This window comes from Emys orbicularis, chromosome 2 (assembly GCF_028017835.1).
Source record: "Emys orbicularis isolate rEmyOrb1 chromosome 2, rEmyOrb1.hap1, whole genome shotgun sequence".
Taxonomy (NCBI): domain Eukaryota; kingdom Metazoa; phylum Chordata; order Testudines; family Emydidae; genus Emys; species Emys orbicularis.
Window position 1 is genome coordinate 138299266 of NC_088684.1, and position 12502 is coordinate 138311767.

A 12502-nucleotide genomic window follows, 5' to 3' on the forward strand; every position below is an offset into this window, starting at 1 on the left:
ACGGATGGAAAAATATTTCCATAATAGTAGAAATTTACAGCTAGGCAAAGAAAAGTGCTGCTTGAAAATTTTGACACAAAGTGTTTTTAACAGTTATAAAATTTAGCTTTTTCAATCACACCATCTACAGTCAAATAACATTTTATGACCTCCCCCCACCCCATGGTATTGGGCAACTGAAAATTTAAGTCAATAAAAATCACTATGATTTATTGATGTTACTAAAAAAATAAAAATCAAGTTCTGCCAAGCCAACATATAAATGTCTGCCCCTGGTGAAGTCAATGGGAATTCAGGGCCTAGGTAGGGTGACCAGAGGAGGGGAAGAAAATATCGGGACACATGGGGGGGGTGCCCACTGGCAGAGGAAAAAAAAGCCGAGTCCTGCCCCGACTGAGCAATAAAAAAAAAACAGTGCTGCCGGTGGATATCGGGACAAAATGCATCCCGACCGATCTTTGGGACAGACACCGAAATATATATACAAATGCCAATTAAAGCCACGTTTAAAGTTTATATGTAAATTTAGAACAATCAGGAGATAATACAGCAAGATATTCCCAATCCCTGGGGCTGCAGATGCCAGCAGAGCGAGGGGCACCCCTGCTCCAGAGGCACCCTATTTATAACAGCGCCCCTGGCCTTCGCCCACTTCACCCACGCGTAAGGCTGGCCCTGGCTATAAACATCATTCATTCTCCCTGATCCAGTGAATGTTTGTTTATACCCAGTGGAACAGTTGAGATTAAGAAAGACCCACCTTACAATATCCTCCCAGTTAAGGAACTCACCTGAGAGTTAAGGCCTGGGTTAAGTCCCTTCCCCACATCAGGCACTGGGGGGAATTGAACCTCAATCTCCCACATCATAGACAAGGGGGCTAACCACTGAGCTACTAGATATACAGCAGCGGCACCTCCTCCCGCCATTTTGTGCATGGTTAAGTGTGCTCTGAACCCATCTACCACAGCAGGCCCCGAAGGCGAGCGAGGTAGCGGCATGCCTAATTGGTGAATCCTGCTGGGGCTTAGTTAGGTGCTGAACTGTTGGACAGCGTCAGTAATTGGGTGGCTGTACACATGGCCTCTTGTTGAAATGTAGGTGCCTTGAGGATTTTAACAGCAGAACCATAGGCACCTAGTGAGCTTAAGTGCGTACAGCATACAATGGCAACTGAACAGGTTTTGTGAATACCAGTGGCACCTACATGTCGGACTTAGGTGCTTGAAGTGGGAGATGGGCACCTGAGTCCCCCTTGTGAGTCCCTAAGCCCCTTTTGAAAGAGTCACGCAGTTTCTACCAGACCCCCCTCATCCATGTGTCATTGTGGTATAGTACCTGTGGTTCCTGTCAAAGCATGTATCCACCATGTACCCTCCAGGTTGACATAAATGCTCATCTGCATATTTCTGATCCTCCAAGTGTAAATTTCATTTATTTCATCAGGGCCTCATATTAGATACAAGTACTCAGAGTTCCTTTATAATATTTATAGTCTGCTTTTCCTCCTTGCTGCTGAATTTTTCATTCAAAGATCATACAGTAAAATAAAACAGTTTTGTAAACTGGGAGTGTGTTCACCAAAAAGAAAAACCCCAACTCATCTCCATTCTTGCCTGAGTCTTAGCGGTATATGTATTATATTTTATAATTCTTCTTTCTCCACAGGTTCCTGAACAAGAAACCCACGAGAGAAAAGTCAATCAGCCATTCACTCAAACACTCTAATCTGCCTACAGATTGCCCCATGTGCAGCTGTAATTGTAAAAATCTCGCCTTTGAAACTCTGTAGATAACTCACTCTGTTCTTCAAGCACATCATGCATTATTCCTATGCTTGTGACAACCGCCTCGGAAGAAAGACTCTGTAAAGCCCTGAGTATGGTACATTGTTCGCTCCTTACTGTCACGCTGAGCATTCTCTGAAGAGCTCTTAAAGTATTCATACAATGCTGGAAAGCATTTCCCAGGCAGCCTTTACAGATCTGTGACTTAAGCTTGAAACAAAATGGGTGGCCTTAAGATTTCAATCGCAGGATGATTTGTTTTTCATGCCTTCATTAAATTTTATTTGAATTTTGGGGGAAAGCACGTAGCATTTAGCCATCCATTGATATTTTAAAATAATATTTTGTAGCCATTATCTTTGTTCCTGATTCCCAACGTCTATTTAGGTACTTATTTCGCCCTCATTATGATAGTATCTGTGCACCTCCCACTCGTTAATGCATTTATCCTCACAACACCCTTGCAAAGTTAGGAAGCACTATGAGCCCCATTTTACAGATGCGGGACAGAGCCACAAAGAGGCTAAGTGACTTGCTCAAGATCACATAGGAAGTCTGTGGCAGAGCAGGGATTTGAGTCCAGTCTAAGTCTTAGGTTAGCGCCCTAACCCCTAGGCCATCCTTCCTGTCTAATAAATAGATCTATCAAAGAAGTGAATAAAAAATAAACTAAAACAGCAAACTCCCACCTCCATTACTGTCTATACATGACTTTCACTCTAGTCAACACACCAGCTGCGTGGCACTTTCAGTCTCACTTAAGCACTAGGGATCTATTTGATGTACTCACATGGCTTGCATTAAAAATGGGCCTAAGTAGGAGGTATGCGGTGCATAGACTTGTGCTAGCCTTCTCTGCAGAAGGGAGAATTTCTTTAGCCTCCTCAGTAACCACACAACCCTACCATCCTATTCCTTTTCCTTCCCTTCATGCAGGCTCCTCTTTGGTCCCCTCGCCAGCAAAGAGATGCAGAAACCCTGCCATCTGTGGGGAGTTGATGGGAGGATCCCTTTGCAGGATGGGGTGGGGGTGTTTTACTGGAAGCTCTTCAGCGCAGGGCATCAGTCTGCATCTGTAATGTGCTGTACAATGCCATATGCATCCAGGGTGCTAATGCATCCATGCATCCATGGTTCAGACAAATAAAAATGCCCAGAAAAGGGCTAAGGCAAGGCAAAATGAGAGGAATTGGATACTAATCAAGTAATAGCCATAGAAAAGTGTCTTTGAGTATCTGAATGAATGTACAGAGAAGCTCTGAACAATACAGTACGTGTGTGGGTAATCCTGTTCCCACTGAAGTCAATGGGAGTTTTGACACTGACTTTAATGGAGACAGAATGTCATCCTGGATGCCAATCACAGTATTTTGATTTCCCTTTCTCTCCCTCACCCTCCAACCAAGGCAGCCTGTTCATTTTCACACTACCAGTCCCTTGATGTGCAGCTCTGCAAATCCCTTTACCCATTCCCTTTCACACCAGACCATCTAACTCCCTCCTGTCTCTATGTTTGTTGCTATTACAGTGAGGAAAGCAAGTGTCTTTCAGGGCTAACATGCCCCCAAACCTGGATTTCCTGCTCTCACTCATTTCTAGTTACCCACATTTTACTCAAAGTGCTGGCCTTAGCTTGGTATTTCTAAGGAAGACTGTGCTGATAGGTGTGTAATAACCACTGGACCCACTTTTGGGCGGCTGACTCTGCTTGGTCATTGACAGCAATGACAGTTTGTCCAGCCAGCAGCAATCATGATGCGCATGCTGATGCACGTGCAAACATGATGCGCATTCCAGCTGTTACACTGAGTCCCAATATTGTTAAAAGACAGCTTTACAATCACCCACTGCTCTGTCCCTTTCCACGGGACTTCAATTGACTATCACAGCTCCATTTAAAATACCTTGGACACGCCACACTGCTTTATCAGCAGGGGCAGCTCCAGGCACCAGCGCTCCAAGCGCGTGCCTGAGGTGGCAAGCAGCGGGGGGCAGCCTGCTGGTCCCTGCAAGGGCAGCAGTCAGGCAGCCTTTGGCGGCTTGCCCCTCCAGGAGGTCCGCCAGTCCTGGGGATTCGGCGGTAACTCGGAGGCGCGGGACCGAAGGCAGCCTGCCTGCGTGCTTGGGGCAGCAGAAAAGGTAGAGCCGCCCCTGTTTACCAGATAGTTATTATTGTATTATGAATCAAAATGGGAGGCCATTGTCCCAGACACTGTACAAATTTAGAGTACAGGGACATCCATTCTTCCAAAAAAATAAATCAATCCATGGCAGCATATCTCTGAGCCTGGGTCTATAGACTTCAGCTCACGTTATAGTGCTAAAAACAACCACATAGATGTTCCTGCTCAGCCTGGAGCTAGCCTAGGAGGCCCATCCCCCTAGATGTGCTTCAGAGCCCATGCAGCAATGTTTACACGGCTATTTTTAGTGCTGTAAAGGGAGACCACATCTATAGACCCCGTGTCTCAGACTCACTGCCGTGGGTATATTTTTTCCTTTTTTCCCCCCATTGTAAATGTACCCAGAGAGACAATCTCTGCACCAAAGAGCTTATAAGACACATAGATAAAACATACAAAAGAAGTATCATTATCCCCACTTTACAGATGGGGAATCGAGGTACAGAGATAAAAGCCTTGTCCAAGGTCATGCAGGGAGTCTATGATGGGGCTGGGAATTGAACACAGATTGCCAGAGGTCCAATCCATTGAATTAACCAAAGGAAAAGCTTTTGCCTCAATCAAAGAATACCCCTGAAGCTACAAATAGGGCGGATCTCAGGAAGTTCAAAACAAAGAACCAAAACACACAAACTACACTCCCATAAATTTATCATCCAAGTTCAATTAATTTAGAAACCAAGGAGAATGCAGAGGACAAACATGTAATACTGCACATCTGATCAGAGAGATACTACAGGAAAACACACGAGTGACTTTTAACAATAAAGTCTCATCTATCATCGGCATCCTTATGCATCAAACAAAATCAACTATCACAAAGAACTAATGATCAATAGCACCCAAGGGGAAAAGATACAGAAACCCTGCAATAGCCATTCACAATGATCAGATAATTTGTCAGGGAGAATAAATCTTTCCTCCTTCTTCCATGACATTTAGGGCTCCCAACCCTCCAGGATTGGCCGGGAGCCTCCAGGAATTAAAGATTAATCTTTAATTCAAGATTATGTCATGTGATGAAATCCCCAGGAATACATCCAACCAAAATTGGCAACCCTAATGACATTGGAATAAACCATTTCTATCTTCCTCGTGTACAGTCTTCTCAAAGTGTGTGGAGGTGGCTGTGGAAGTGGAGCTTTTGGAGGGGACTGCTACGGGTCTGGTAAGCATGATTTAAAACCTCAGGTGAAAAGAAATTACACAGGTCACAAATGATGTCTCACCAGTGGCTGCCTCTTTTGTAATGCATTCCAGAAAGTCTTAAGAATAAGTGTGTGCATGCATGGGGAGGAGGGAATAATTTGCCCCATAATCAAGTATTAGACACTCCAGGCTATTACTGTATTCAGTGACTATGCTGCTGAATGAAGAGTGTCTATTCCAAGCCATTGTCCAACACAGGGTTGCAGGCATGTCATGAAGCCACCACAGTGCAGTTCAAAAGCTCGTCTCTAAACACATGTGCAAGATCCTCTCTGCTCGGACTCCTGCTGCACAGCTGTATGCACTGACCCAGTTTTCCCCATTATGAGGCTTTCCCCGAGTGTGCGGAGCAAGCTGAATACTGGGATTGTTTGTTATTTTCAATGACTGGTCGGAATTTATCCCTGCTTCTGGACGCTACCTACAGTCTGCGTGGAAAGGGGTTCAGAGTCCAAACCTGGATCTGGAATCACATTTTGCAAAGGGCTTAGTGGACCAGATCCTCAGATGGAGTAAAGCCAGGTGGCTCCTTTAACATCAAGGGGAGTTATGCAAGTTGAAAGTGGCAAAGATCCTGGTCCCTTCTCTTTAACATGGGCTAAATAAGAAAACTCCGTTCCAAACATCCCTTAACTTTGGGATGTTCACAGATGTGGATCTTGGAGCTACTTCTCCTTTGAACATTTAACAATGAGAGATGTTAGTGCTCAGCACCTTTCTAAATCAGGCCCTGATCATCCCGCATTGGCCATTCACAATCAATGGTCACTTTTGACAGTATAAGCACTGAACTTCATGGGCCACATCCTCAGCTGTGTAATCCCACTGATTTACATCGGTGCAGGATCTGGTCCTATGTGCCTTCTTGATCTTTACAGGGGATAATAGTGTTTATCAATTTTCATAAGAGCTATGAATGAAAACTGGTATTTAAAAGCCCTGTATTATTTTGATTACAACATTTGATCTCCTATTTAAAGACCTCATTATAGTTGTGTTCCTTAATGCAAAGAAGTGACAGAAGAATACAATTTTCGTCTTCATTACTCCTTTGGACACAATCCCAATTGTTAAAATTAGCAAAAACATTTAATAAGATAGGAACTGAGGTGACAACAAGGAGTGGGGGTAATTTGATATTAAGATATCTGAGATGTTTTTGGTCCTCCTCATGGAATATATCCCTTTAAGATATTGTTCTGGATAAAAATAAGATGGATGAAAATGGTCCTTGAATACATAAAATATATCCTGTGACATGTTTAGATATTTCTATTCCAGCCATGCCTAAAGCCCCAGTCAAGACCAGAGCCCCATTGTGCCAGGTGCTGTACCCATGCACAAGAGGAAGTCCTTGTCCCAAAGATCATGCAATCTAAACAGACAGAGAGAAAAAGTATTATTCTTACTTTACAGATGAAGAAACAAGGCACAGAGATTAAGTGACCTGCCCCAGATCACACAATTTCTGCAGCAGGGCCAGAAATTGAACCTGATCTCCCATGTCCCAGTCCAGTGCCTTAACCACCCTTGCTCTCCAATTATATTGGCTTCTTATACTGCAGAGTTCTGGTTTGGGCATTTAACAGTTTGTTCCTTCTTTTGTACTTGGTGCTATATTAAAAGCAATATGAAGGGAATTACTGAGGGTTTATCCATCTTTCTCTGCAAAATCTATCTTAGACAGATTTTCCATGGTCCATAAAATGTGTCTCAGTTGAACAAATACACTTCCACCTATGGAACCAGCTCCTGGGGAGTTTGCTGATACAATTGCATAGATGATAGCTGGGTACATGCAAATCACGGTGTCATGGTTTGTTGGTTTGCAGAAGACAGGCATGTTTGTGAACCTTATTATCTATGATCTCCAGAATGGTGTCCTGAAAATAAACTTCCAGCAGCCAAATGCTTGCAAACTATTGAGGAACATGCTCATTTCTATTTTAAAAAAAGATGCCTTAGCTGATTTTTAAAGCTCTTGGTGCATTCAGGAACATTATGAATGCATAATAGTTAAAGGGAAAAAATGGACACAGTATTTAGAAGAGATGAGCACATACAACATCTGATCTTGTAGCCCTTGTGTGAGTAACACCATTGACTTTGGTGGGATTGCCCCCTCGAGCAACGTGTGCAAGGGGTAGAACTAGGAACTTACATGTAGAGCTGCTTAAAATAAGTTGCCCATACTGTAGCACTAGAGCAGAGCCAATGTGTTGCAATGGGATTTTCAAACCCTCCTGTGACAGCATCTGTAGCACAGCAATTCATTTAAGCAGCCCCAGTCAAACTTTTATGGGAGCCACCCTCACTGACTCATTCAAGAGGGAAGAAACCAGAGCAGAAAGAGGGTCTTGTGGTTATGACACTAGACAGGGAGTTAAGAGATCTGCTCAGTTTCTGGATGTGCCAGAGACTCCTTGTGTGACTTTGGACAAGTCACAATCTCTCTGTGCCTCAATTCCTCATCTGTAAAATGGGAACAACAATTTTTCCTTTCTCAGTCTATCCGGTCTATTTAGATTGTGAGCTCTTGAGGGCCGGGATTGTGTCTTACCACATGTAGGTACGGCACCTTCCCCAGTGAGAACTGAGAGTCTGATCCAAAGCCCATTTAAATCAATGGAAGCCTTTTGATCAACCATTAGTTGGACCCTTGAGGTTCTCAAGAACAGAGTTTGGTAAAAAAATGTTGACCAAAACCTTTTTCCAGTGCCAAAGCAGATTTGGTGATGCAAACGTTTAATGAATTGGTGTTGATTTCACCAAATTGTTTTGGTTTTAAAAAATAAAAATAAAATGTTTGGACTTTTTTGAAATTAGATGCATCTTTTTTTCCTATATTAAAATGGCTTTCCATTTCAAACTTTCCTTTGGTTGTATTTAAAACTATTTAAAAATGTAAAAAAAAAAAAGCTCTAAATCAAAACAAAATATGTAGGGGTTTTCATTTGTTTGAGTTGGTTTACTTTTTGATTCATAAAAAAATGGTTTTGGTTTGAAGCCAAAAATATTTTTTAATTGCCAGAGAACCAAAATAAATAATTTGTTAAAAATCTGTTATTCCCACAGCTGTGCTCAAGACTTAGCCAGAAGTTATAGACCCTTTCCTGGTTTCTGAGCCAAAGAGGATATGAATAATACCTGTTGCATATTTTCTCTGTTTTGTATTCTGTATATTAATGGCTGAACTTTCTGTGTGCATTATGTTCCTTTGTGCTATTCTCTTTCTGTTTGCATTCATTTAACCTGTCCCAGAGATTAATTTCCTTTTCATTATCACTGCAGTGGTGATCAGCAGTAAATGCAGAGTTATGGTCAAATATATTATGAGATATCATTGCTATTTGCTTTATCTAGCAATAATTCTCCTTTTTATACAATGGCACAAAATGGAGTTGCCATGAGATTTTTTTTCAGTAAATCTTGAGAGATATTCTCTGGTAACATTTAATGCATGTCACTATTGTACAGTAAATAATTCTTCTGTGAAATACCTACTACTTATCCCATTTTATTACATCCTGCACACTGGTACAGGCAAAAACAACCCCCAAGATGTCTTGTATATTAAGTGATGCCACTGGTATATTATTACATAACTCATTGATTAGGATGGTCTGATCTCAAATATACTAGCTCTCAAACTTCAACTAGAGGAGATGCACTACCCAGTTTTAGGTACACAGAAATCATCACACTGGATCAGACCAATCATCCATCCAGTCCAGTATCCTGTCACTGAGAACGGCTCAAGGTCACGGGGAATAACTTTGATTGTGACAGAACCTTCCCTGCTTGGGCCATTTGAGAATAAACCTGTGAGGTACAAACCAGCATGGGCCGAAGGATGGACAAGAACACCAACCACTCTCCCTGAAGCAGCATTCCTGGCAAAGACATGACTGCCACACTATCGCCTTTAAGGACATTATGTAATGGAGTGATGCCATCTAGCACCACGCCATATGTTGGACTCAAGGTGCCCATTCCCTGTTTACCCATAGGCTCAGTTATCCAGTGTTCACATTACTCACCCTAGGCGAATTTAATCCCTTCAGAACACGGCTGGAGTTTGGACTCTTCAGGAGGTTTGAAGGATGGAATCCTTCACCAACACACTAGGCCCCCCAAGTCTCTGCTCTTATCACTAGATCTACTCCTCAGTCCTCCACAAAATAGCAGCCACAACCCGTCGAGATCCCTATCTAGGGACTGTTTTCAGTCACTATCCCCCCCCACGGTGGAGCAGGCGTTATGGTACGTCTGCCTCAGCTTTTCCTTGTTCAGCCAGTCACCTTTCATCCCTGTCTGATAGTTCCTTGCAATGACTCCAGCTAGATCATTAATAGTCTCTCTCCCCTCTCAGGGCAGTAAAGAGTCTAGTGAGTCAGGAGGCCAGTAGCCCTAGTGAAGGGTCAAGAGTCTCTGGCCTCTTCAGGTTCCGAATCTTGCTCCACAAGCTTTAATGACCCCTCTGCTGAGGTTTGTAGGAGACCCCAGACTTACCCACACCACTAGGTTCCAACCCAGGGAACCTGTAGGAAGCAGTTGGCACCAGTGTCTCCTAATTCCTTACTGCTTCCCACCGCACTTCTCCAGCAGGCTGTTTCTCCAGACTCACGCTCCGTGATCCTCTTCTCCTGAAGGTCCATTAGCCTCCTGCTAATCTGTTGCTGAAGGCCCCTGCTATCAGTTACTCCACCCCCCGCACCCCACTCTTCTAGTTTGCAGCCTTTATATCCCCTCACCTGTAAAAAGGCCACCAATCAGCCCCAGCTAAGGAGGCAGCCAGTCTCCTTGTTAATTCATTAGCAGCTGGAACAGCGTGGGGTCTGTACACCCCATGACATTTCCCTTTGCAAGTGTTTTGAGACACCATATCTGTATAAGGACAGATTCATAGAATCATACAATATCAGGGCTGGAAGGGACCTCAGGAGGTCATCTAGTCCAACCCCCTGCTGAAAGCAGGACCAATCCCCAACTAAATCATCCCAGCCAGGGCTTCGTCAAGCCTGACCTTAAAAACCTCTAAGGAAGGAGATTCCACCACCTCCCTAGGTAACCCATTCCAGTGCTTCACCACCCTCCTAGTGAAAAAGTTTTTCCTAATATCCGACCTAAAACTCCCCCACTGCAACTTGAGACCATTACTCCTTGTTCTGTTATCTGGTACCACTGAGAACAGCCGAGCTCCGTCCTCTTTGGAACCCCCTTTCAGGTAGTTGAAAGCAGCTATCAAATCTCCCCTCATTCTTCTCTTCTGCAGACTAAATAATCCCAGTTCCCTCAGCCTCTCCTCATAAGTCATGTGCTCCAGCCCCCTAATCATTTTTGTTGCCCTCCGCTGGTCTCTTTCCAATTTTTCCACATCCTTCTTGTAGTGTGGGGCCCAAAACTGGACACAGTACTCCAGATGAGGTCTCACCAATGCCGAATAGAGGGGAATGATCACATCCCTCAATCTGCTGGCAATGCCCCTACTTATACAGCCCAAAATGCTGTTAGCCTTCTTAGCAACAAGGGCACACTGTTGACTCATATCCAGCTTCTCGTCCACTGTAACCCCTAGTCCTTTTCTGCAGAACTGCTGCCTAGCCATTCGGTCCCTAGCCTGTAGCAGTGCATGGGATTTTCCCGTCCTAAGTGCAGGACTCTTGTCCTTGATGAACCCAATCCTCTAATTTGTCTAGGTCCCTCTGTATCCTATCCCTACCCTCCAGTGTATCTACCAATCCTCCCAGTTTAGTGTCATCTGCAAACTTGCTGAGAGTGTAGTCCACACCATCCTCTAGATCATTAATGAAGATATTGAACAAAACCGGCCCCAGGACCGACCCTTGGGGCACTGCACTTGATACCGGCTGCCAACTAGACATGGAGCCATTGATCAATACCCATTGAGCCTGACGATCTAGCTAGCTTTTCACCTTTTAGTCCATTCATCCAGCCCATACTTCTTTAACTTGCTGGCAAGAATACTGTGGGATTCAGTAGCTCCTCATCTGATTAGCCTCCACTACCTCCCTTTGCTTCAGCCAGCACAGAGCCCAGCTCCACAACCTATCCATATACAACTCCTCACGCACACAGGGCTACTGCAGGAGGGCACTGGCACAAAGGGCACAGGCCCTCCCAAGCTAGGTGAATATTACATATGAGCCTGTTGTTAAATTCATGCATTCCCTGATCAGTATTTGGGGGCCTGATTCTGATCTTAGTTACATCAGTGTAAATCAGGAGTAACTCCACCCAAGTCAGTGGAGTTTACACTAGCAAGGTGCTAAGGAGGCAGCATGTTGAAATCAAACATGCTACATGGACTCTAATTAAAACAAGGAAAATAATGGCAAAGATCCTCTGCTGGTGTAAAGCAGCACGTGTGGTTGCCAAGCCACCAGGATTGTCCCAGAGTCTCCAGGAATTAAAGATTAATCTTTAATTGAAGATTATGCCATGTGATGAAACCTCCAGGAATAAATCCAACCAAATTGGCAACCCTAAGCATAGCACTGTTGAAGTCAGATTTGTGCATCTGAGGATCGAGGCCTACTGTTTCAGTGCTAGATCTGTTAAAATTCCAGAAAAATACACACACACATGCCTGAATTGAGAAAAATGGCTGATTTCATATTGTATGCATGGTACATACCACTCGGGAGAACTGTGTTGCAACATATTTATGTATTTGGCTGAACAGTACTCAGGGCCAGTGCTTCATTAAAGGCCAAGTCTTAGCTACCTCTCCCTGCATCTTCTGCCAAAACATCCCCAAAACTAAATCACATTTTTATGGTCTCCATATTCTTTACGCTCTATGTATTTTGCCTCATGCAATCATCCCTACTGTATAATGCTGTACATTCTAATAAACTTTTTACAGCCAGGCTCTGAAAAAACCCATAATTTTAATGACTTTACATAGCATAATAGATACTGTAACATGTACCTTAGATGATGACTGCAGTGAGATACAGGTTCATTATCTTCACCTCTGAATCAAAAAGCGCCCAAAGTAAAACAATAAAATTTTATTCATCTAATTTGGTATGGCTGCTGTATTTTGCAGAACTGTACTTTTTTGTGTCGTTTTCATACAAATTTGTAGAAATTTACCAATTTGGATGTACAGTGTAAATCCTGGACATCTGAAACATTCATGCATCTTTGCACTAAACTTTATTTCCAGGAGCACAAATTGGAATAACACCACTACCACAATGCTTTGTACATATATAGAATCTTTCATCCACAGAACTCAAAGTCTTAAAATGTTAATTAAGCTTTGTCACACCTCTGAGAGGTACATTTTTATCC